The 27,162-nt window shown below is 33.1% G+C and overlaps 2 long non-coding RNA genes across 2 annotated transcripts; one reads left to right on the top strand and one right to left on the bottom strand.

The window, feature by feature from the left end:
- Positions 1-6,237: 6,237 nt before the first annotated feature.
- LOC143070472 (uncharacterized) lies at positions 6,238-8,028 on the bottom strand. Its single transcript, XR_012976537.1, has 3 exons — positions 7,480-8,028; positions 6,560-6,654; positions 6,238-6,312 (listed from the first exon to the last, which is right to left on the bottom strand). It is a non-coding gene; the product is annotated as an uncharacterized LOC143070472 (long non-coding RNA).
- Positions 8,029-12,681: 4,653 nt separating this feature from the next.
- Positions 12,682-14,396, top strand: LOC143070471 (uncharacterized). The gene is made up of 3 exons (XR_012976536.1): positions 12,682-13,308; positions 13,908-14,029; positions 14,323-14,396. It is a non-coding gene; the product is annotated as an uncharacterized LOC143070471 (long non-coding RNA).
- The last annotated feature ends 12,766 nt before the right edge of the window (positions 14,397-27,162 follow it).

Here is a 27,162-nt window from a genome sequence, read left to right as displayed (position 1 = left end):
TGTTGTATAATTTTTATTCTTATTCAGAATGATGACACTGTACATTGGATTATTAAGGCTGTGCTTAGTGGTGGGTCGTCCATTAGTGAGCAGTCTGTCTGTCCGTTTGTAACAAATTGTGATTTGCTTTATACTTAGAGAACCGTTATAATTTCATACTTTATAATTGAAATGTATATTAACCAACACCAGAGAGTGTGTCATAATGTTTGTACTACTTCCTAGGTCAAAGTTGAAGATCAACTTTGGTTTCATTGACAACCACATGTCCTATGGTAAAGATAGTGTCTGCTCTACATGTATATCTTGAAAACCGTTATGATTTCAATGTTGATACTTGACATGTTAGTTTAAACATATTTATTTATAGTGGATTGGGAAACAAGTTTTGCAACTTATATTAATCCCTTTCCACTTTGCGGGTGCGAGTGCTGCCTTGTAGCGGCATTATCCTACTCTTTTTCAAAATCTACAAGGGTGTCTTTAACGTACAAGAGATATGGCTCCCTCTTAACACACGTCAGCCATTTATCGTCCCCTTCCGACAGACTATCATCGTTTCCTCAAGACCATACTCGCAAATGGTGTCAATTAAGGGAAAGCCGAAAATTGAGATCCTGAAATTTTCATCCTGAATGAGAATTGAACCAGGAACCTTTGTGTTAGTAGTCCGATGCACTAACCACTACACCACGTCTCTTTATTAATTAACCAACACCAGAGGGTGTGTCTTAATGTATGTACAACTTTTTAGATCAAAAGTTGAGGTGAAAAACTTTGGTTTCAGTTGACAACCCTATGTCCTATTGTACAGATCATGTCCTCTCTATATCTTAATAACAACAAATGGAAGTTTTTAACGACCTTAAATGGCTATACAGCCCTTGCACGGTCGGTTTCTTGATAACTGTTATGATTTCAAAGTTTATACATAAGTCACCTAGTGGTCAACATTGAACAACGAATTTAAACCATCCAGTCATATCACTATTATTCTATGAAAGTAAGTTCAAGATTTTTACCAGTCTAGTTAAATTGTCAAACATAACCCTCCACATAAATAACAGAATAAAATCACTCTCAGCACATAAAGAGACTTTGTTATATTTTTAAAAAAGTGCTTAATATCAGCTTATCCAAACAATGTTTATTACCACAAAGATGGCTCCCATCTCAATGATGTCTAGTTATAGCTGGATTTTTGTTGACAGTAATGGATATATCAGAAGAGGGCAAAGGTCATTTTGTCTATCATAGTTGATATCTACTAAGTATCTAGGCATTATCCTTTTCATGTCAAGCTTTATTTTACATTATTGCGATTTGACATGCTTTTGCCAGAGCATAACTGACTCCACTGACAGCAGAGACTTAAAAGCATTCTGAATTATGAAGAAAGATAACACCATCAGTTTCTTAAGAATATTATGTCTGTGTTAAACATGTTTTTAGTCCGATTTCAGAAAAATTCAACTGAGACAGCCATCATGCAGGTATATTTGGAATGAATGTATGACAGAAAGTCACAGGACGACAAAAAGTCAAGGACAAAAAGTCACAGGACAAAAAGTCACAATTCATTTTTCTTTTTATTATTTTCTTTGAAAAAAAAAACAGCTTATTTCTACAAAACTATTTTTGTATTTTTCTTGAACTATTGTATATATACCAACTTTGTAAACAAAATTTATCAAAAATATATCAAAGATAATCAAATAATTGTTAAAAAAAACAAAATGTCAAAGTGGCTTGGCACTTAAATGGCTTCATGGTGCCAAGAAAAATATCTTTTTATTTGGGACTTTTTGTCCTACCAAATTTGGGACTTTATGTTCTGTGACTTTTTGTCCTGTGACTTTCTGTCCATTTGGAATACACTTGAAACTTATATGATCACGAAAAGGTCGGCAACATTTCAAAATTACAAAATTTTCCCTTTTTATTCTTGGCCTTATTACTGCTTCAACAAATTTTTCCACTCAAGTTTGAACTCACTTCCGTTATGTGCATACCAAGAAAAGTGAGAGAGGAAAAATAGAAGAAATGCACACAAAATAATGGGAACTATGTATTTGACAGGTTAAGAAAAAGTTCGTGGTCGAGTGGTTAGGACCCATGGCTACAGTGCTGAAGGTCCCGAGTTCGATTCTCACTCGGGGTGCTAAAAATATCAGGACATCAGAAGGGTAATTTTCACCCTCTCACACACATCTCTGCTACCCAGACCTGAGTTTAAACTATAATGGGTACTTTGGGGCCTCGGTTGGAAAGTTGTCCCCTACTTTGACCTGGACAGAGACATATGTATTATATGTCTCTGACCTGGAGATCAGTCTTCTGTTATCTCTCTGGTTTGTCTGTTTCCACCGAGTGGCCCGGTGGTTCTCTCCGAGTACTTCGGCTTCCTCCACCATAATAACAGACTTCCTGGTGTCCTAGGCTAGCACTCCCTTTGTGTTGGGTGGGGATTGAATTGTCCTTGTAAAAATAATTGTGTAAATATACGTTAGTGACACATCTCCATTAATCCCGATAGGGAGTGTACATGGATGCCAATGTACCCTCGCAGCTTTCGAGAGGTTCTTCGGATATCGGAGGCATTTACCAGTACATACATACTATACCAGCTCACAGTTTGCTCCAGTAACTTTTACTTTGACTTAGTTGTCCAGTTTTTGTTGATATATTATGATTACATACAATTTCTGTCTATCAGGTTTTCTGCATGCATTTGGATGTTGCACAAATTAATATCAACACGATGTTTTCGGTGATTGAGCACAGCAAATTTGTACAAAAAAAAGCTTCATTTTGTGTTGAGTATCTGTTTTTACAATATATGTGTTATTGGTTTAACCATATTTTTTCTATTGGTTATTAATAAAAAAATATTTATTGTTCTGCACTAGATGCACATTTCGTCAATAAATTTATCGGCTATAGTGATGATCAAGGGCAATTTTTATACGAACGCACATTTTTTTTTTTTTTTTTTTGGTTGTATATTGGTATCACGTCGTCGTCCATGTTGTCTGAAAACAGTTGGTCTCTGGCAATAACTTTATTATAAGTAAATATAAATCGATGAAATTTATACACAAGGTTTATAACCTCAAAAGGAAGGTTGGGATTGATTTGGGGGGTTATGGTCACAATAGTTTAGGCATTAGGGACCCAAATAAGCATTCAGTAGTTTCTAGACAATACCTTGAGTTTAAGAGTACGAATCTCTCTGAAATTATACCACAAGTGTCCATACAAGGGTTTCCTGGTTAATGGACAATTAAGACAATTTCAAAACAGTGTTCCAATCACATTTAAAGAACAGTGTAATTAAATGGGTAATTATAGTTGCAAACTCCATTAGAAATTTGAATTGAGATTATGACCATATCTTAAGGGAATTTTTTTTTGGGGGGGGGGGGCATTTTTTTTTTTTATTTCAGATTTCAGAAATTAAAAAGGAAATTTCTTTAAATATTATTATTTTTTGGCCAAAAAAAGGGGGACAATTTGCAATAGCATAGTGCATTGCTAAAAAGCAAAAAATTGAATATAAATTCAAATCATATAAGCAATTCTGAGTTGCAATTCTGAGTTCTTTTATGGCAAGCCGTTTTGCTATTTATTCTTACTTCAAGATATCTCATAAACTTTATAAGATATCTCATATAGTTTATAAGATATCTTATATAGTTTATAAGATATCTTATATATTAAAGAAGATATCTTAAGTACATTGTGTCTTCCAGTTAACCTTTTACTTGGTTTGAGAGCCTTCTCACGCATAACTCCCCTCTTTTCCCGCTGTGAATCTTTGGAAATTGCGGGCCTTATAAATACGTCCTGTCGAAACGGGGATGACAACTCCGATACCCCATGTTGGAAAAATTCCACGCTCAATGCCTAATGTTACGAAATTTCCGTCTATTGTCCTTGACCTCATTTTCATGGTTCATTGACTACTTGAAAAAAAACTCAATATTATTGTTATTTTAAATTTTCTCTTATTATAAGTAATAGGATAACTATATTTGGTATGTGCGTGCCTTGTAATGTCCTCATGCCCGTCAGACAATTTTCACTTGACCTCAACCCCATTTCATGGATCAGTGAACCAGGTTAAGTGTTGGCTGTCAAGTCCATATCTCAGATACAATAAGCAATAGGTTTAGTATATTCGGTATATGGAAGGACTGTATGGTGTACATGTCCAACTGGCAGGTGTCATCTGACCTTGACCTCATTTTCATGGTTCAGTGGTTATAGCTAAGTTTTTGTGTTTGTTCTGTTTTTCTTATACTGCACGCAATAGGTCTTCTTTATTTGGTGTATGGAATGATTGTTATGTGTACAAGTTTAACTGGCAGGTATCATCTGACCTTGACCTCATTTTCATGGTTCAGTGGTCAAAGTAAAGTTTTTTTAATTTTGGTATTTTTTCTTATACTATATGCAATAGGTTAACTATATTTAGTGTATGGAAATATTTTATGATCTATTGCCTCGTTCACACGTACATTTAATTCGAATTGAATTCGGATCGAATTCGAATAGACTTTGCTAATCGCGTTCACACACTCTTCTTTTTCTTTTTTTTTAATTCGAATTGATTCGAATTGGCTAATTTAAATTAACTAATTCGCATTTTAAATACGTTTTTGTTAATACGAATTAAAAGTTAACGTCGTTAGGACAGTAAAGCAGTTTGACGCGCAATTGTAATTCGAATTAGAATTGACGTTAGGACGTAAAACTTTTCGAATGCGAATTAAACTAGTTCGAATTAGTTAATGCGAATCGAATTCGAATTACGTGTGAACTCAGCATTAATGTCAGTCGCGCAGGTTTTATGCGACCTTGACCTCAATTTCACTGTCCATTGCTCAGTGTTCAGTTTTTGTGTTTTGGTCTGTATTTCTTAAACTATAAGCAATAGGTCAACTATATTTGTTGTATGTAAGAATTGTTAGCTGTACATGTATGCCTGACATGGTTCATCCGACCTTGACCCCATTTTCATGGTTCATTGGTCAATATTTATGTTACAGTTGTAATAAAGCTTTATATTTTAGGACTTTCAACATAATATCAATGATTAGTAAAGAAGGCGAGACATTTCAGCGTGTGCACGGAGTTTAGTATGAGGTCCAATTTTCACTGAATTACCGGTAGTACACATTTTTGTTTAGGGACCACCTGAAGTACGCCTCCGGATGCAGGATTTTATCGCTGTATTGAAGACCAATTGGTGGCCTTCGTCAGTTTTCTTCTCTTTGGTAGGGCTGTTGTCTCTTTGACACATTCCCAATTTTCATTATCAATTTATATATCGAAGTACGAATCTCAAACGATCCCACGCTGTACAATTCTATTTTTTTTTTCCAAAGCCATCCAATGTTCTGTACCCACTATATCCATATATGCATTTGCTAGGTGAAAAATGGATTGTATGCAAATTTTAGCAAAACAAATCATCGTGGTATTAAAACTGTATTGTATGCATAGGGCATTAGCTGTCAAATTCATGTTTACCGATTTGACTCAAATTCTTATATTTGATTTATAACATGCTAAAACGTATATACAGTCAATAAGCCTGAAATAGTAAAAATGTATGTACTCGATGAGATGTATAAGATGTCGTGTATTTTTAGACAAGACGCCACCTAATAACCTATCATAATGACCTCCGGAGACTGCCGACGGTCACATTGACATTCTTTTCAATTTAATGGATTAACACGATTAATATATGCGCAATCAATCTCTAAATAATGGGTTAAATTGAGGGTCACAGGAATACGGTTTCAATGAGGTCGAATTATTCACTTGCAAGTGAATAGCTCATCATCGATGTTTCTTTGCTTATTTCGACAAAATTGAACCAAATTAGCTGCTAAAAGCGAATTATTATTTCATTATTTCACTTTAATAAATGATTGAAACAAACGAAATCAAATTCTTAGTTTTTCATATCTCAGCGAAGCTAATGTCCCTTCAGGGACTTTCTGTACTAGTGGTCCCTTTAAAGGTAAGAAATGTATCGCCATGTAAACCAGAATAAGTTTTCCCACAATGAGGGACATGCACACCACTTTTGAGAAACTCTTTTGGAAAAAGGAGGGATATAATGGATGCTTGTTAGACAAACTTGTGAATATCACCGAAAAAGCGCTTATGCCAAATGATTCTTTGTCATGCGCGTCTGAAGCCATGATTTCTAAATAAAGTTAACTTTATTTTTTTGCAATCTCTTTTATTAATAAAAATGTCAGGCAAAGCTATTCTTCTTTCTTCTGCTTTTAATATCTGAAAAAGAAAAACATTTGCAAAGAATTAAAAAGGCTAATATTTTCCAAATAATTATACCAAGAAGTATCGTATATTGTACCATTACGTATATTACCCATATCATTTTTTGCCAAATAGAAGAATAAAAAGGTAATTGATTTAAATACAATTAAAAATAAGATTAATTTGTTTATTGGTTGATTTTGTATGGTAAATTTCCAGTGACTATTATTAGTATTATGCATAATTAATTTTGGAAACATACCTTATTTCTCTATATTCCTAATCCTTAGATTTTTGTCTTTTCTGAAGTTCCTTGTCCTTTTTCTTGTCAAACAATCGGTATCGTATTCTGTAAATCTTAAAATACACGAGAGTTCAATTTAAGGTCGCAAAAAAAGGATTATTTTTAGAGATGTAAACTCAGCAGCTAATATGGTTTGCTCTCAAACAAACACAAGTCTATTTTACGACATTAACAATATTCATTTAGCGAGGAAGAAAAGGGTCGAAATACTATAACTGTAAACTAACTCAAGTTCTGATTGAACGCTACGAGGATCGAAAGTTTATATTGCATGTATGCATTGCAGTATAGTTATTACAAACAAATTACCCTTTTCAACAAAATATACGGAAAGATGACATAACAGTTATATATAGTCATGAATCACAACAACAACAACAACAATAACAATAATAATAACAACAACAACAACAACAACAACACTTTATTTTAAGAGGGTTACACAGTTATCTATATAAACAACAACAACAACAACAACAACAACAACAACACTTTACTTTAAGAGGGTTACACAGTTATCTATATAACTAATCTTCCCTGAGGCCCTCATCATGAGAAATCAAACAAAATGCAGACATATACAAATACATTAGTATAAAAAGTCAAGTATGATAATAATGTTCAATACAACTTGATAAAATGTGATGAAAAAAATAACATGATGACATGATCAGTTTTTAAATCACAAACAAATAACAGGCTTTAAAAGTTGAATCTGCTGTAGCCGTTCATAATTTAATTTTTGTAGTGCCAGTCCGGGTTTTTTTCTGGAGTGTTACGCATATTTTAAACCATTTCTTTTGAAACTGTGCGGCAATAGTCAACATTTTCTGTTTTACCTTGTTAAATTATCAGTAACATTTTTCATACAGACTTACCAGATGAACAAGAGGCCAACAAAAGCACCCTTCTGGTTGTACCTGCTCTACTGGAGTTACATTGTCGTCATTGACAATATTGTCGTCTGCTGTCCACGGCTTTACTACAGACGACAGGAATCCAGACATTTTCACAGGAGGACGGACTATAGCATCCTCGGTTTCTGTCAGTCTTTCATTCAAAGAGACATTGTCTGTTTCCGTTGTCTTGGAGTCCGTTATTATGTGTCCGGAATCAATCGGTAATAAGGAAGATTTATTTTCATTTGCAACTTGTTTTACAACAAAAGCACAATTTCTTCTACGCTTAATCTTGTTTTCAACTTCATCATTAGTAAAATCTTCTATATAGCGGTTGTAGTTAGTATTCACGAAATCATGAAGCTTGAATGAAAAGTTTAGCCATTTTGATGGTACCTCAGTTGCAAATCTTTTGGCGCCTTCACTTATTTCTGGGTCCTCTGTATTGTTTTGTAATCTAGTCTGAATATTGTTTTCCTTATTTTCACCGTGTTCTTTCTGCTCATCGATGTCGAAACATTCACTTCCACAATATGCGATTTGAAAACTCATGCCTGCTGCAAAATGAACACCGTCGTATAACAAATGTTTGCAGACTATTTGTATAGCCTAGGCAATAACAATCAACGCCGTCATTCGCTTTATGCATGACGTTCCGTCATTATAACTCTAAGCACAACACCTTGCATCGGTATTGAATCTTCGATATGCTTCTGCCAAATTTTCACTTATAATGTTGTAAAATAATTGTTGAACCACCGACTTTGTTTAAAGCGCATGCATGTATACCACTCAAATTAAGTAATTGGATCAAGGCCCCAAAACTGCAATGTTAAACATCGAGCAAAGTAAATGCATGTAAATGTCGTTTTTGATGTGATTTATAAGTGTTTCTCTTTTTTTTATAGACTATACAGTTTTTTTTTTCCAGTTAGAATTGTTTTACACTAGTCATTTTGGGGCCCTATATAGTTTGCTGTTCGGAGTAAGCAAAGGCTCCATGTTGAAGGTCGTACTTTGACTTTGACCAATAAGGGTTTACCATTTACATGGATGGAGTGTTGTTTCATTTGCACTCATACCACATCTTCTTATTTCTATAGTAGAAGAATAAAAAAGTAATCAAAAACGAAATTACCCTATGAATTCGCCGTTTCAGAATCTAATGCATTCTGGGTAATATTTTCAAAAGCGTACACCAAAACGTTAACCAATTTATTAAAAAGAAAGAGAGAAGTTGACAACGGCAGCATAAGAGCATGTATTTCGTTTTAAAACAATACATAGACAACTATCCATCCAAGTCACAATTTGTAAAAGTAAACCAGTATAGGTCTAAGTACAGCCCTCAACACGGATATTTGACTGACACCGAACACCAAGCTAGAAAGGGCCCCCAAAATGACTAGTGTAAAACAATTTAAACAAGAAAACCAACGGTTGATGCACATTTAACAAATTTTTTTGTAAGGGATTTAAAAAAAAATGCAATTTTAACACTTTCCATACAATCGTAAATTGATGCTAAGATTGTGGACTTATGTGAGTATTACAGTGTACCTGATAAATAAATGATATGAATTATAATACTAGACTAAATATGCGCCACTTTTTATGAAAAAAATAAATAAAACGGTCTTCTTCTTAATAAAATGCTGATAAAATGAGATTATAAAAAGAAAAATTTCTGGCGATCTACTATCAACATCATTCACATAATGAAATTAAGAAGTATTTGAATATTTACATAAATTTAAAAAAAAAAAATGGAGAGAAATTACCAAATCACAGCAAACAGATCGAAACGTATAATTAAGGAAAAGAAAAATTGACAATTTCACTAGCCAAGATGGGATACGTCTTCTGACAAAGAGAACATTAAAATTGAGAATGGAAATGGGTTTGCTTATTTAAGAAAGAAACGAAACTGATAATATATAAAGACACAAAAGTAAAAATGAAATTAAGAAAATTAGACATTGGAGGTTTATATAGGCTGAAAGATAGTCAATGTGATATGTGGAATAAAATTGAGAATGGAAATGGGGAATGTGTCAAAGAGACAACAACCCGACCATAGAAAAAACAATAGTGGAAGCATGCTTGTCCTTAGATTAATTTTTTCAAAGTTTCAAAACATTTTAAGTTTTGAAAATAAAAGAAGATAAAAAAAATTAGGCAAAACAGATTTTAAATCATATTACATTACATCATTTTTTTTTCTCGCAAATTATTTATGTTTTTGAAATTTTATTTTAATTCTATGGAATTTTGCATTTATTAATGTCAAGCCCGTATTGAAAAAAAAGAAAGCATTTAAAGAAGCAACTTCGAAAAATGTCTGAAAACTGAATACTTATAAGAAGATTGTAAATTCTGCGGTCACTTTGAGCGGCATTTTACATAAGTAGGTTTTAAACTTTAACGCTTGAAACTTCCTTTGGAATAACGTCAAAATCGCCGTTTTATTGCCGGAAACGTCGTGTAATGCTGATTCAAATGCAACAACGTTTGTAACGTTCATTTTGATTGGATAACGTCACTTTTTTACATGGCATCAATTGACAATTCTAATGCAACAAATTTGTAACGTTCATTTTGATTGGATAACGTCGCATATTTTACATGGCATCAATTGTCAATTGATGCTATGGGACGTACGCGCAAGCGCAGACGGCATATGGCAAACTGTAAATACATGTTTTAAGGTGGTACCTAACACTACAGGGAGATAACTCTGTAAAGTCAGCTAAACGTTTTAATTACGTTGTGTTGTAAAAGGAATATTAAGCTTCTCAATGATCAAAATTGGTGGTTGTCAAATTGCTATATAACCAGTGTAATATTTCTGACAAAACGGTTGGTTCAAAATTTTTTAAATTTTTATATTTTTGTTAAAGTGTCAAAGTAAATACTTTGACAAAATTTTATGAAAATTAAACGAGCCAAATTAATTTTAGTGAAAGTGTTGGGTACCACCTTAACGTTGTTTTCAGTCAGTTTCATTAGAATGAAGATAACAATATTGTATTTTAAGCTCCGACGGCATCAATTGGGGATTTGATGCCGTCGGAGCTTAAAATACAATACAGTTATCTCCTAATTGATGCTATGGGACGTACGCGCAAGCGCAGACGGCATATGACAGATTTTAATTACATGTTTTAACATTGTTTTCTGTCAGTTTCATTAGAATGGAGAAAACGATATTGTATTTTAAGCTCCGATGGCATCAATTGGGGATTTGATGGTCGCAAATACCCGTTTACTGTCTCCGCTAACGCGTCGCCAGTAAACTGAATTTCAGCGACCATCAAATTCCCAATTGATGCCGTCGGAGCTTAAAATACAAAACAGTTATCTCCTAAGTGGCACCAATACCGTGCGTAACGTCCTACCATTTACATGGAAGGAGAGTTGTTTCATTTGCACTGATATCACATCTTCTTATTTCTATAGTAGAAGAATAAAAAAAAAAATAATCAAAAACGAAATTACCCTATGAACTGATTATCATGTGTATTTATCGGAATTGAAATATTAGTAGTACAAAGATTACTGATTAGACTGCTTCTTGGAAAATCAAGCACAGCAATATAATTATAGTGAGAACATGGTTATATAAACACTCGACCGTACATGACGTAAATAAAAAAAGTTGTACTTAGGCAAGGATCTATAGATACTCTAAGGTTACCTATAGTCGGCAGAATATCTGTAAGCATCTATGAGCAGCGACAATTTTGATTAAAATACGTCATACATTTTAAGATATTAAAAGCCATGGTTTACCCATTTTCGCTAGCCAAGAGTTTCGATCCCCTCCCCTCCTCTCTCCACATGAGGGGATTGGATCGTAATCCTTGGCTAGCGAAGATGCGGTTTACCTGTCGGAATGCTCTACACAATCGTGATAACGTTTCCGTGCATGTTAACCAAAAGGCACGATCGAGCGCTTCCACTGGCAAAGGAATGTAAATAAGATATAACAGTTGCAAATAGAGTTGGGTCCTGGCTCACTGATTGCTAACCGCTTACTCGACGAAGTATGATTGGGTCAGGATGCCAGGCTAAGTTTTAAATAACCGCTTTTCGGCAACGCTTACGATGCTATGAAAACAAATTTTGCGAACCTCGGTAATTGCTAAAATTTATCACTGAGGAATCTACATTTCTATATTTATGGATAAATTCTTGAGAAATCACGATTTCAAAACAATTTCAATAATGTTTACAAGCACTCTATACAAATATGTAATTCTCAAATATATATAAGAGAGAATGTGCAGTCAATGATATTTCAGAAGATAAAAGAGATAGTTGCCGTAATAGTTACAACTTAGAACATTTTTTTGTTGCGAATTGACTCAGTGAGAACATTCTTAATAAAATATAACATTCATTGAACAGTATCTTTCGATATTTTCAAATAATAATTAAAAAGTGACTCTTGTGTCTAATTTAGTATATCTATGTATATTATTTACCTCAAACAAAATTGAGTAAAAGACTTTTTAAAAAACAAAACAAAAAAAAAACATCTAAAAAAAATCTTCTTTTAGACCATGGCAACAATAAATAAAACCATAAAGCAGATTTAACTACAGCACATTTGCACAAGTTACAATTTTAATGAAAGTGATTAATGTCTTATGAAGTGAAGTGTCAACTAATGGCGGGAGATTGTCTAATACATACGCGTGCAAGTCGTTCGGAACATCTTCTTCTAATTATTCCAATTTCAAAAGGTACGATTATCAGTGTCTGGTTTTCTTCAAACCACGTTCACTGTACATAAAATAATTTAACAAAAATGAAATTTGTGCTTTTTGCCTCATCAAATGTAGAAATGTTTCATCTTTCCTGTACTTTATTATTTCAACGCCGACGTATCTAATTAAATCCATGTTTGAAATCACATCTACCAGAATACCAAGTATTATAAAGTCCTTTTTTTTAATTAACACCAGCAGATGAATGTGCCGAGTCAGTGTTGGTCAACCTCGTATATCCTGGCACCAACAAATCGTGATGGCAAGAGGTTTGGCTTTACAATCAAGCATATTGGAGCAAAAAGTGAATTAAATTATTTTTAAACAAAAACATGGGCTAGAAAAGACAAATAATGACCGAACGTCATAAAACGAATGATGACGTTGCAAGATTGTTGTTGCTTAGGCTATATAGATAGTCTGCAAACTTTTGTTGTACGACGGTGTTCATTTTGCAGCAGTCATGAGCTTTCAAATCGCATATTGTGGAAGTGAATGTTTCGAAATCGATAAGCAGAAAGAACACGGTGAAAATAAGGACAACAATATTCAAACTAGATTACAAAACAAAACAGAGGCCGAAAAAATGAGCGAAGGCGCCAAAAGATTTGCAACTGAGGTACCATCAAAATGGCTAAACTTTTCATTCAAGCTTCATGATTTCGTGAATACTAACTACAACCGCTATATAGAAGATTTTACTAATGATGAAGTTGAAAACAAAATTAACCGAAGAAGAAATTGTGCTTTTGTTGAAAAACAAGTTGCAAATGAAAATAAATCTTCCTTATTACCGATTGATTCCGGACACATAATAACGGACTCCAAGACAACGGAAACAGACAATGTCTCTTTGAATGAAAGACTGACAGAAACCGAGGATGCTATAGTCCGTCCTCCTGTGAAAATGTCTGGATTCCTGTCGTCTGTAGTAAAGCCGTGGACAGCAGACGACAATTTTGTCAATGACGACAATATAACTCCAGTAGAACAGGTTCAACCAGAAGGGTGCTTTTGTTGGCCTCTTGTTCATCTGGTAAGTCTGTATGAAAAATGATAATGAAAATTTAACAATTAAGATAAAACAGAAGAATGTTGACTATTGAGCACAGTTTTAAAGGAAATAGATTAACATATGAAGTGCTTATTAACACTATATCAGTATATAGTTTGTTATTACAATAACCAAATGCATACCTGCAATCATTTCGGTTTTAAAAGCTCTTCAGAGCTTATGTTTGTAATTGCTTGCTTATACCGACTCTAAATAAAGATTTATGTCTTATGTCTTATGTCTGCATGTCACTTTGTGGACTTTCATCAATCGATCCTCGTATTCGGTTATCGTATCGTCCAGTCAGAAGTTAGTTTTTACCATGGAAGTATTGTGTTTACTTTCAATATTACTTCCATGATTGTACTTATAGTATTTAGACCCTTTTTCATTGCCCAATTACTCTTTCCTCGCTAAATAACTATTGTAAATATCGTAAAATTGAAGGATTGTGTTTGTTTGAGATCAAACCATATATGAGCTGTTAAGTTTACATCTTTCCCAAAATAAACCTTGTATATATATGCAAAGCTGATAATCTTTTTTTTACGACTTTAAAATGAAGTCTTGAATATTTTAAGATCTACAGAATGCGGTACCGATTGTTTGACAAGAAAAAAGACAAGGAACTTCAGAAACGACAAAAAAACAATAATCTGGAGCACAGTCAATAAAAGGTTTAGGAATATAGAGGAATACCACGGTAAGTTTTCCCAGAATTAATTATGCATTATACTTGCCACAAGACATATATTAAAATCAATCAATAAGACAATTAATCTTATCTGTATTTGCATTTAAACCGATGAACTTTTTAAACCTCTTTTTGGCAAAAAACAAAAGCAATAGAGAAAAAGGTTGTGGCAAAAGGACGCATTTTTGGCGCAAACGGATCTCTCCCAAACAATCATATGGAGTACAGTATACGATACTTCTTGGCATGATTATTTGGAAAATATTAGCCTTTTTAATTCTTTGCAATGATTTTTTTTTCAGATATAAAAAGCAGAAGACAGAAGAAAGGTTTTGCCAGAAATTTTTTATTAATAAAAGAGAATGAAAAAATCAAAGTTCACCTTATTTAGAAACATGGCTTCAGAAGCGCATAACAAAGAATATCTAACATAAGCGTTGTTTCTGTGAAATTCACAAATCTGTCTAACAAGCATCCGTTATGTCCTCCCCTTTTCCAAAAGATTTTCTTAAAGTGGTGTGCATGTCCCCTATTTTTGGAAAACGTATTCTGGTTAACATGGTGATGCATTTTCAAAATGTTGACTTGGACATTAGAATAGTTTGTTTTCTCTTAATTCCTTCTGGGTGATTAGTTATATGCCAAAGAAAATGGAAGAACATGACAAATAATAACAAATGTACAAACACAAACGGATTAAAGTCAGGATGGCTGCTGACAATAATGCTTTTAAAGGTTAAATATCTGATAGCAGACGACAATGCCGCCATTAAAGCATGAGATCCTGTTTCAGGTAATAATGGAGTCAGGCTATTGTGATAAATCTTGGTAAGCCATTAACTATATCCCGGCATTGTCAGAATAGATTTGAAGATGGGATAAGGTCCTGTAAACTAATGAACCTCTATTGTTTAGACAGAAAATAAAATTGGAATTAATATTTTTGTCATTTAGTTTGGTTTATTTTCTGGGACTTTGATTTTATCATATAGCAAAATACGGGTTAACATCTTTTCCTGAAGAGTAAATTATCCGAAAAAAAAAATTATTGGAAGAAATAATAAAAGGACTGGATAGCAAGGGTTTCCCCTTCCCCTACCCTCCATACTGATGCACCGTCTTTATATACATATACATTTGTCTTGTTATTCTAAAACCAACTGAAGCCATGATAATGATATATATACTTTAAACCTATTTTAGTGACGTTCGGCATTTTTACTCCCTCAGATTTTATTTCTTATAGTTATATGTAAAAAAAAATAATAAAAAAAAAAGAAAATAAGAGAGCACCTCATAGAATAAATCAGATTTTTTTCTTCCAAATACATGAGATAATTTGATAAATTATCGTCTGTAAACTATTTTACCAAACTGCCCTAGAAACGTTCTGTGCAGATGGCTTCAGACAAGACTAATGCATTTATTCCATAAAGTTTCCACCTTCATATGAGCAATGGACAGCGAGAAGTTTCACCGTAGGCATTTTATAAAGATATGATTGAATATAACTGCTCCTAACTCCGAGACAAAGTCAATAATAGAACCACAGATTCTGATTTACAAACTTCATGTTATTTTCATAATTAAATTTTCAGGAAAATTTGTTTTCCCTCGAGGCTAATCCAATACAAGAATGTTTCTTTAACAACAGAATATTGTGAAAATGGACACATAAGCCTAAAAATAACTGACACTGCTGCAAAATTGCACTAAAACGTCTATGTCGGTTAACCTCCAATTTGCTTTAGTGCACAGTGTAAACAAAGAAGTCGAAAGTTAATTTTTATGCATCGAAATAAACTAAATTAATTAAAAATACCACAAAGTTTGTAACAGTAGAACACTGCTCTTTTATAAAATTCGTCATATAACGATTCATTTTTTTTTTTAGAAAAAATATGATAAACTTTTAATGGGTTAAATCCAAGCAAAAAAAATGAGAAAAACAAACATAGATTGCTACAAATTGTATCAAAATGTAATGCAATTTCTTTTCGTTTTCGTTGAAATATTTTTTTTTACTTTTTATCAAAAATCTACACCAATTACTATTATAGGTAAACAAAGGAACGATAAACATATAAGATGAACTAAACATTTAACTGAACGAAGTAATTAGCTTGTAATTCAGTCGTTACCGTTTGTTGCTGTATGTTATACTTGTTTTTCTTTTGTTGTTTTGCACCTTAACGCCGTTGATTTTAGTTTTCTCATTTATATATTTTTAATATTGTTATGTCAGGTTTATAAGGTTTACCATACGGAATGGGGTTTGCTCATTGCTGAAGGTATTAGGGTGACCTTATCTGGAGACCTTAGTTACTAAATCTATACGTCGTGTGGTTTTTTGGGTGATAGTTGTCTCATCGACATTCATACCACATCTTTCTTATTTTATAACCACATGGAAACAAAAAAATATGTACCGATGAATCTTTAAAGCAAAGATCTCGATGGTTAATTCTAGAAAACTTGTATTGAAAAAGAAAAACAATCGTTGTCATGAAGGAAAACTCATTAAAATCCAGATTGACTGTATCTGTTTCACAAAATCATCAGTATTTTCACGTTGTATTGATACCTTTTATGTTCCCTGTTAGTTAATTTGATCCACATTCAAATAAAAACATGTTCAATGTCATAACCGAAGCTAACATAACTAGAAATCATCAAGGTATTGAATATTAAATACTCCTATTGTATCTTAGACTTAATCTGGTTATATTTATAAGGTATTGAATATTAAATACTCCTATTGTATCATAGACTAAATCTTGTTATATTTTCACGAATTAAACGTCATTTTTCAGCATTTCTTTTTGATCTCTCTCAACAGGTTCCATCAAATATATCATGTATCCTTCGAGTTTTTGACGTCGGCCTTTGATTTCACCAGAGAATCTATAAAGACTATCAAATATCCTTGGAAAGCATCTAAATCGAAAATTGGAAACAATTGGATGGTGGATAAATCATTCATCAATTGTTATTTGCATTTTGAATATGATTCCCGCGACGGTAATGATGCAATTCTAGATTTCTACTGCATGGGACTTTTGCATTGACACAATAGAAATTTTGTAATGGTATTTGAGGAGACAATTTAAGTTTATCTTGATTCATTGTCAAAGTAAAGTTAAATCTTCTCAATAATTGGTATTTCATTGATTTTAGATGAAATTGTAGAAATTTAGAACAATTAAGCAATGGCGGAATCGCCGTAAATCAGGTGTTTTGCTAGCAATACTCCTCTACATGGAAATTAAACACCGAGTTGATACGCAACTCGATAATAGGAAATTAAACTCATCCAAGTGAATTGCACGCTTGCATGGGTTTTTACAATTTTGTATTTTTTACTTTAAGAGAGATGATTTAATGTTCTTTAAGCTTTGATCTTTTCAAACTGAATGATGATATTGTCTGAAAACATAACAAGGATTAAACAATACGGAGTTTTAGAAAATCGGTCGACCGCACTTACTAAGTAATCATCCATAAGTTAATATCTGGAGACAAAAGTTCGATTGTTTCTTTTAAAGATTGGTTTCCAATATGGCTATAAAAAACTTAAAATCAACAACGTTGAACGACTTTTAAACTATATAATACCACTTTTATATATTAAAGTCGACATCTCAGGGAGCTATGTGTTTCTTATTTTTGATTGATTGATTCTGTTTTCCTTAACACTAAGTGGCAAATATGTCATGCATATTCAAGACGAACACTGTGGTGTTTTTATAATTTTTTCGTGAAAATAAGAAAGGATTTCTTTTATATTGATAAAACGACGAAAATAGAGAAACATTTTCATACATCAAAATATGGTTAAGCAAAAGGACAAGGTTCACTAATGGCACAAAATGGCCTAAAATATCAACTTTATCATAAAACACCAAAAAGGTCTCAATTTGGTTCGTAAATGGGTCTATTTCAAAAGTATAAATGCTAAATATATCAGTTCTTTTCATAAGACTACAAGATATTTGCCAAAGTAAGCCCATTTTGGACATTTTGTCAAAATATGATGATTTTGTGCATTTTTCAGACCTAAAAGCTTTTGAAACACCTTGGCCTCCACCTACGATCCAGAATCTGTTGCAACCAAAAGATTTCAATTTTGATATAGATTTCATCAATATAAAAACTTTTTGGATCGTAGATGGAGGCCAAGGTTGATTATGCCAAAAACAATTAAAATTATGGACAAAAAGTACCAAAATTGACCTTTTAATACAAATTATGCTCATTTAAGGGGTCATTGCTCCAGAAATAGTAAAGGAAAGTGCCAGAAAAAAGATTTTTGTCTTAGTAGTATTATCACAAGTATTTTTATGTGACATTTGTAATTTTTTGCCCCAATTTAAAAAACATAAAAAAATCAGGGCCAATTTTAACCCTTCGTGAACCTTCTCCTTTCTGAAAGTGACATTTTTCATTGAGAGAGATAAAAAAAAAACGGCAGTGGCTATTCGTCCGGCTAGCCGGATAAATAGTCAAAAATGTCTATTCATCCGGCAGGCCGGACAAATAGCATTTTTACGGTTTTTCGCTATTTGTCCGGCCAAAAATATAATGATGAAGATATCGTGTTTTGAAGGAGATAGATCAAGCATGAGTAGTTTTAAAATATATTGTCTATCATCGTTTTATGAAAAAGAACTCATTCTAATAAAAAAAAAAACTAAACTTTACATTTGATTCAGATTTTTTTTAAAGAAATTTGGGGAGGGGTTTAGGGGGGGGACATTATTCTCTCTTTTGTTGTTCTGCCTATGAATTTCTTGTAAGGTAAATAGTCGGGCAAATGATTATTGGCTTCATTAAACATCTATGATTCTAAAAGATCCTAAATGTATTGTTGTTGTAAAGTTTGGTTAAAATAAGGTCCTCAAATGATTATGCACGATTCTTCATTTAAATTGTTCTGCGATTTTTAATTCATAGGAAATCAGAGAAAAGGGTAGGCACGTGTAACCTATCCCCAAAAGTAGGATTGTGTTTTCGACAGATTTTTTTTTAGAAAAAAATGTATATATGATACAACAGATAAAAGGGGGATACCCCAACCCTAGTGTCTTATTCCCAGTCCAGGCATATCAGTGTGAGCCAAGGGTTCGTGTTGAAGGCCGTACATTGACCTATAATGGTTTACTTTTTTAAATTGTTATTTGGATGGAGAGTTGTCTCATTGGCACTCACACCACATCTTCCTATATCTATATCAGTGCATGTTGATAGATCTTCGTTGTAGTATGACTTAAAAATAATGCATCCAAGCAAGTTTAATATAGTATTTTTCACGATCTCCGATTCTCAAAACGTCCATTGCATATCCATTGTTATCCGTCACTTCATCCGGGACACTTTCCGCGTCACGTGACACTTTGATTGATATTGAATATTTGCCCATACGCAGACGGATGGCCGGACGAATAGAGATTTTTTACTATTCGTCCGGCTAGGACGAATAGACAGGCGTATAGACACTCCGATAAAAAAAAAACTCTGATAAATTGCCAATTTCTTAACTTGTCCAGCCAAATATAAACTCCGCAACAAGGTTGTATTTTAAAATTGAAAATGGAAATTTGCAATGTGTCAAAGCGACAACAATCCGACCATAGAGCAGACAACAGCCGAAGGCCACCAATGGGTCTTCAATGTAGCGATAAACTCGCGCATCCGGAGGCGTCCTTCAAATATACATACTAGTTCAGTGATAATGGACGTCATACTAAACTCCGAATTATACATAAGAAACTAAAATTAAAAATTATACCAGACAAAGGCCAGAAGATCCTGACTTGGGACAGGCGCAAAATTGCCTATTTTAATAACATCTTTACATTAAATGTAGGATGTGCACTGATTTGTACTAATTGTTAGTAGCTGAGAGTACTGTAAGATCGATACTTTGCGTTTTATGTTAAAGTTATGTTATTCGTTTTTATATTGTACATTGCCATAATTAGCGAGCTTTGGCTAGCCACAAAACCTTGTTCAGTCCACCATTTTTTAAAAGTCAGGAATATGGCAGTTATTATCTAATAGTTCGTATCTATTTATGTTGCATTGTTTTGTTTTTTGTTATACTTCATGCAGTGTTTCTGTTGTTTCGTTGTTTTCCTCTTACAATTGACGTCGATTTTTAGTTTGTAGCTTGGATTTGTTTTCTCTCAATCGATTTATAACTTTTGAACAGCGATATATACAACTGTTGCCTTTATTTTCTGCTTCTAACCAATCTTATGAGTTAAACCCTTTCTGACTGATGTGTTTTCCTATGGGTGGTTGTTACACCATTGTCCCAGGTGAGGGATATAGTTATACATTTTAAATGAGGAGAATGCAATAAGTAACTTAATAGTTCATTATTAGCAATCCTATATCACGTATTCTTATTTTTGTATAAACTGACGGTGTTATTTTTTGCTTGGTGACGTAAGCAAATTAAATGAATTCATAAATATTTCAAGTTGCTAACCCCCTTTAAAATCCAATAACATATTGTAAATATGCATTTTTTGGTTATATTTTAACAGACTATCCCTTTGTTCTTATTTAATCGGTCCCATTATGTAGACATGTTAAGTGAGAGTTATAAATCGAGTTCCAATCCTAACGGACTACTTATTATACAGCTGGAATATCAATGTTATGTAGGCTCGTTTTACATTCATTAAAATTTCAAAATGTATATAAACACCTATACCACCTTGAAGAAATAGCATCATCTGATAATTAAAAGTTTTGATTAATAAATCACAAATAACTATTTTATGGTATTTCACAAAACACTGCGAAATTCTACCTGAAAAGAATGTATTGATTTGTTCAGATTTTCAATTATAGTATTTACAAATCAAGATGGATTACTTTTCAATAATGTATGCATCACCAATTAAAATCTTTACAGTGACAAGAGAAGAATCAGGTTGGAATCTTTCTGCTAGAATTACCGTTATGACTAGCGCACCTGAAAATCAAGGTAAAATTACCTTGATCGGACATAAAGATTACAGGTAAACATCAAGCTGATGAAAATTTAACTACACATTAAGGACATCAAAAGCTTATCTGGTACCGAAGTCCGACGCAAGGTTGTCGATACTCCCTACAGCGAAATTATGCATTTCTGAGAAGGTTTAAATTGTACTTTTAAATATTAAACGTTTCATCATCTGTTCAAATTTATTATGCTGTAACTCACAATGCGAAGTTGAGCATTCAATGGAAATGTCATTAAGAGTAAACTGTTTGACTTTATTTCTCTTGAGATGACTGACTAAAAGAAGCATTTCAATGCTCTTAAACCTCGATCTTTAACTATTTGGCCTATAATTTTTTCCAAGCATCACAGATCTGGTGTTGATGAAACGCGTCACAATTATAAGCCTTGTATCTTTGAGGATTTTTTTCTATATATTATTTAGTTTTCTAGATATTATTTTAGTTATATTTAGATTATAAAAACGTGCATTTAATTCCAACATTTAAAATGCAACTAAAGAATAATTGTTTTTATTTCAGTTGTCGAATGGTTGAATTTACGTGAAATAATACAAACATGTTCGTAAAAACGGGTATCTGAATTATAAAAGAAAAACAATAAATGTACCGCAATTCTCTCTTCGAATGTCTTTTTATAGGTATCAACATTAATTAATACATCCAAAAATACCAGTTTATTTATTAATTTTGATTCAGTATATATGTTTTAAAAAATGTTCTATAATGGATAATAATGAGTCTAAGAGAAACAAAATAACACCATTACCAATAAGAATCGTACAAACAACAGGAGAATGTCGTATACAAATCAGAAAAGTTTAAGAGTTGTCCATAGAATTTTTTTTTTTGCAATTCGTTGCGTATCTTTGCGAAATATGATATCAAAGTGAAAGATGGCATGTTTTCATCGTCCACCTAATAAGTACCCGGTATTTTAGGTTTTGCTCATATATGTTACAAAGAGAAAACAAATCTTAAAACAATTGTCGAAGACTGCATGCTATTCTTTAACTGTCTTTCAATTTTTTTTTTGTGTTTTTCTTGTATATGAAATAACCAGATGTAGACATGCCAAAATGTGAAACAATTTAAAAGAAAAAAAGTCTGATTTTGGAGAAAATAACTGATAAACTAAATAAAATATGACAGACATCAACCGACGACAACAGCTGAATAACCGGAAATAGTAGAGAGCACTACAGCACAGCATAAGAACACACTATTAAAATATTAAGATCGACACGAAGCACAAAAGAACAATTATAACACCAACACAAACGATACAAAGTACCGATCTAAGAACATTTGCATTTACTGAAGGCTAGTTCAAAGCCAATAAGTTAACAACTATAATATAAATAAATAATGTCTTAAAAAAAATAAATATTTTCCCCTTGTATAAGAATGTCCAGTATTTTCATGATTTTTGCTTATTATTGTTTAGATCTTTGCTATGATAATGATGTTTGTTCCTCTCGAACCCTTCCAGAACACATCAGTTTATGGTAGATTGTGAATTGTTCCGTCTATAGTCTAGTGATTTGTGGTAGATTGTGCATTGTTCAGTCTATAGTCTAGTGATTTATGGTAGATTGTGCATTGTTCTGTCTATAGTCTAGTGATTTGTGGTAGATTGTGCATTGTTCAGTCTATATTCCAGTGATTTATGGTAGATTGTGCATTGTTCAGTCTATAGTCTAGTGATTTATGGTAGATTGTACATTGTTCTGTCTATAGTCTAGTGATTTGTGGTAGATTGTGCATTGTTCAGTCTATATTCTAGTGATTTGTGGTAGATTGTGCATTGTTCAGTCTATAGTCTAGTGATTGTGCATTGTTCTGTCTATTGTCTAGTGATTTATGGTAGATTGTGCATTGTTCAGTCTATAGTCTAGTGATTTGTGGTAGATTGTGCATTGTTCAGTCCATAGTCTAGTGATTTGTGGTAGATTGTGCATTGGTCAGTCTATAGTCTAGTGAATTGTGGTAGTTTATGGTAGATTGTTCAGTCTATAGTCTAGTGATTTGTTCAGTCTATAGTCTAGTGATTTGTGAACAATAGATTGTGCATTGTTCAGACTATAGTCTAGTGATTTGTGGTAGATTGTGCATTGTTCAGTCTATAGTCTAGTGATTTGTGGTAGATTGTGCATTGTTCAGTTTATAGTCTAGTGATTTATGGTAGATTGTGCATTGTTCAGTCTATAATCTAGTGATTTGTCGTAGATTGTGCATTGTTCAGTCTATAGTCTAGTGATTTGTGGTAGATTGTGCATTGTTCAGTCTATAGTCTAGTGATTTATGGTAGATTGTGCATTGTTCAGTCTATAATCTAGTGATTTATCGTAGATTGTGCATTGTTCAGTCTATAGTCTAGTGATTTGTGGTAGATTGTGCATTGTTCAGTCTATAGTCTAGTGATTTATGGTAGATTGTGCATTGTTCAGTCTATAGTCTAGTGATTTATGGTAGATTGTGCATTGTTCAGTCTATAGTCTAGTGATTTGTGGTAGATTGTGCATTGTTCAGTCTATAGTATAGTGATTTGTGGTAGATTGTGCATTGTTCAGTCTATAGTCTAGTGACTTATGGTAGATTGTGCATTGTTCAGTCTATAATCTAGTGATTTGTCGTAGATTGTGCATTGTTCAGTCTATAGTCTAGTGATTTATGGTAGATTGTGCATTGTTCAGTCTATAGTCTAGTGATTTGTGGTAGATTGTGCATTGTTCAGTCCATAGTCTAGTGATTTGTGGTAGATTGTGCATTGGTCAGTCTATAGTCTAGTGAATTGTGGTAGTTTATGGTAGATTGTTCAGTCTATAGTCTAGTGATTTGTTCAGTCTATAGTCTAGTGATTTGTGAACAATAGATTGTGCATTGTTCAGACTATAGTCTAGTGATTTGTGGTAGATTGTGCATTGTTCAGTCTATAGTCTAGTGATTTGTGGTAGATTGTGCATTGTTCAGTTTATAGTCTAGTGATTTATGGTAGATTGTGCATTGTTCAGTCTATAATCTAGTGATTTGTCGTAGATTGTGCATTGTTCAGTCTATAGTCTAGTGATTTGTGGTAGATTGTGCATTGTTCAGTCTATAGTCTAGTGATTTATGGTAGATTGTGCATTGTTCAGTCTATAATCTAGTGATTTATCGTAGATTGTGCATTGTTCAGTCTATAGTCTAGTGATTTGTGGTAGATTGTGCATTGTTCAGTCTATAGTCTAGTGATTTATGGTAGATTGTGCATTGTTCAGTCTATAGTATAGTGATTTGTGGTAGATTGTGCATTGTTCTGTCTATAGTCTAGTGATTTATGGTAGATTGTGCATTGTTCAGTCTATAGTCTAGTGATTTGTGGTAGATTGTGCATTGTTCAGTCTATAGTCTAGTGATTTATGGTAGATTGTGCATTGTTCAGTCTATAGTTTAGTGATTTATGGTAGATTGTGCAGTATTCCGTCTATAGTCTAGTGATTTGTGGTAGATTGTGCATTGTTCAGTCTATAGTCTAGTGATTTATGGTAGATTGTGCATTGTTCAGTCTATAGTCTAGTGATTTATGGTAGATTGTGCATTGTTCAGTCTATAGTTTAGTGATTTATGGTAGATTGTGCAGTATTCCGTCTATAGTCTAGTGATTTGTGGTAGATTGTGCATTGTTCAGTCTATATTCTAGTGATTTGTGGTAGATTGTGCATTGTTCAGTCTATATTCTAGTGATTTGTGGTAGATTGTGCATTGTTCAGTCTATAGTCTAGTGATTTATGGTAGATTGTGCATTGTTCAGTCTATAGTCTAGTGATTTGTCGTAGATTGTGCATTGTTCTGTCTATAGTCTAGTGATTTATGGTAGATTGTGCATTGTTCAGTCTATAGTCTAGTGATTTGTGGTAGTTTATGGTAGATTGTTCAGTCCATAGTCTAGTGATTTGTGGTAGATTGTGCATTGGTCAGTCTATAGTCTAGTGAATTGTGGTAGTTTATGGTAGATTGTTCAGTCTATAGTCTAGTGATTTGTTCAGTCTATAGTCTAGTGATTTGTGAACAATAGATTGTGCATTGTTCAGACTATAGTCTAGTGATTTGTGGTAGATTGTGCATTGTTCAGTCTATAGTCTAGTGATTTGTGGTAGATTGTGCATTGTTCAGTTTATAGTCTAGTGATTTATGGTAGATTGTGCATTGTTCAGTCTATAATCTAGTGATTTGTCGTAGATTGTGCATTGTTCAGTCTATAGTCTAGTGATTTGTGGTAGATTGTGCATTGTTCAGTCTATAGTCTAGTGATTTATGGTAGATTGTGCATTGTTCAGTCTATAATCTAGTGATTTATCGTAGATTGTGCATTGTTCAGTCTATAGTCTAGTGATTTGTGGTAGATTGTGCATTGTTCAGTCTATAGTCTAGTGATTTATGGTAGATTGTGCATTGTTTTTTCTATAGTCTAGTGATTTATGGTAGATTGTGCATTGTTCAGTCTATAGTCTAGTGATTTGTGGTAGTTTATGGTAGATTGTTCAGTCTATAGTCTAGTGATTTGTGGTAGATTGTGCATTGTTCAGTCTATAGTCTAGTGATTTATGGTAGATTGTGCATTGTTCAGTCTATAGTATAGTGATTTATGGTAGATTGTGCATTGTTCAGTCTATAGTTTAGTGATTTATGGTAGATTGTGCAGTATTCCGTCTATAGTCTAGTGATTTGTGGTAGATTGTGCATTGTTCAGTCTATATTCTAGTGATTTGTGGTAGATTGTGCATTGTTCAGTCTATAGTCTAGTGATTTATGGTAGATTGTGCATTGTTCAGTCTATAGTCTAGTGATTTGTGGTAGATTGTGCAGTATTCCGTCTATAGTCTAGTGATTTGTGGTAGATTGTGCATTGTTCAGTCTATATTCTAGTGATTTGTGGTAGATTGTGCATTGTTCAGTCTATAGTCTAGTGATTGTGCATTGTTCTGTCTATAGTCTAGTGATTTGTGGTAGATTGTGCATTGTTCAGTCTATATTCTAGTGATTTGTGGTAGATTGTGCATTGTTCAGTCTATAGTCTATTGATTGTGCATTGTTCTGTCTATAGTCTAGTGATTGTGCATTGTTCTGTCTATAGTCTAGTGATTTGTGGTAGATTGTGCATTGTTCAGTCTATAGTTTAGTGATTCGTGGTAGATTGTACATTGTTCAGTCTATAGTCTAGTGATTTGTCAACAATAGCTGGTCTTTTCCCCGTTTTTCTTGATGTTTTTAATTTTTATTTGATTTGAGGCTTTTTGATCGATTCCTTCAGGGAATCTTTGTCTTCATTTTTTTGTTTTCATTACATCGGCATATTTAACTTATATGATAGTCTCTGTAAAGCGAACCATTTTTATATATACTATATGGAACATAATGTCTTCCATTGCCTATATAGATAAGTGTCTTTACAAGTTGTTGAGCTCCGCTGTGTTGTCTGTCTTTCTAAAATAAATGATTTTGATGCCACCAAGATATCTTCTTCCTGTTATTTTAACACTAAAAAGTTAGGATAAAGATAACATCGATTAGTTAAATAACTTTTAATAAACCATATCATTAACATGTAATCTTCCTGTTTCAAGAATTGAACCTAACACCAGACGTGGCTCCGTATTCATACATCCTACACAGCAAAACGAATACTCCCTTGGCAGATTTTTAAAGCTTGGATACCATAATTTTCTATCACATACGTTACTTGTACATCAAAAACACAAGACACAATGATAATACTACCAACAATGAGAAAAGCCCATACCGCATAGTAAGCTTATCAAAAACAATCATAAGCATAAACGAAGACATTTGGAGGACAACTGCAAGAGCTCAAGTATTTTTTCTAAAAATATTAAAATACATTATGTACTGTAATATATATTTGTAAAAACCTAGGTAAAGAATACCACGTTTCTTCACCAAAAAAAATAATGTAAAAGCTTACATGTAAGTTATAATCTTTAACCACTATTGTCTAGAAAAAAATCAGAGCACCTTAAATACAAGCTTTTATCTGAATATGTACTTTCAATGTTTTTGGTGGTAAACATATGACCAATTTGTAAGTAAACAGTAGCTACAAGAGTTCTGTCCATTCAAAGAAA

Source organism: Mytilus galloprovincialis, chromosome 4 (genome assembly GCF_965363235.1).
Source record: "Mytilus galloprovincialis chromosome 4, xbMytGall1.hap1.1, whole genome shotgun sequence".
In the NCBI taxonomy this organism is placed as follows: domain Eukaryota; kingdom Metazoa; phylum Mollusca; class Bivalvia; order Mytilida; family Mytilidae; genus Mytilus; species Mytilus galloprovincialis.
The sequence above is the reverse complement of the archived record's forward strand: the minus strand, read 5'-3'. Positions and strand labels throughout refer to the sequence as shown.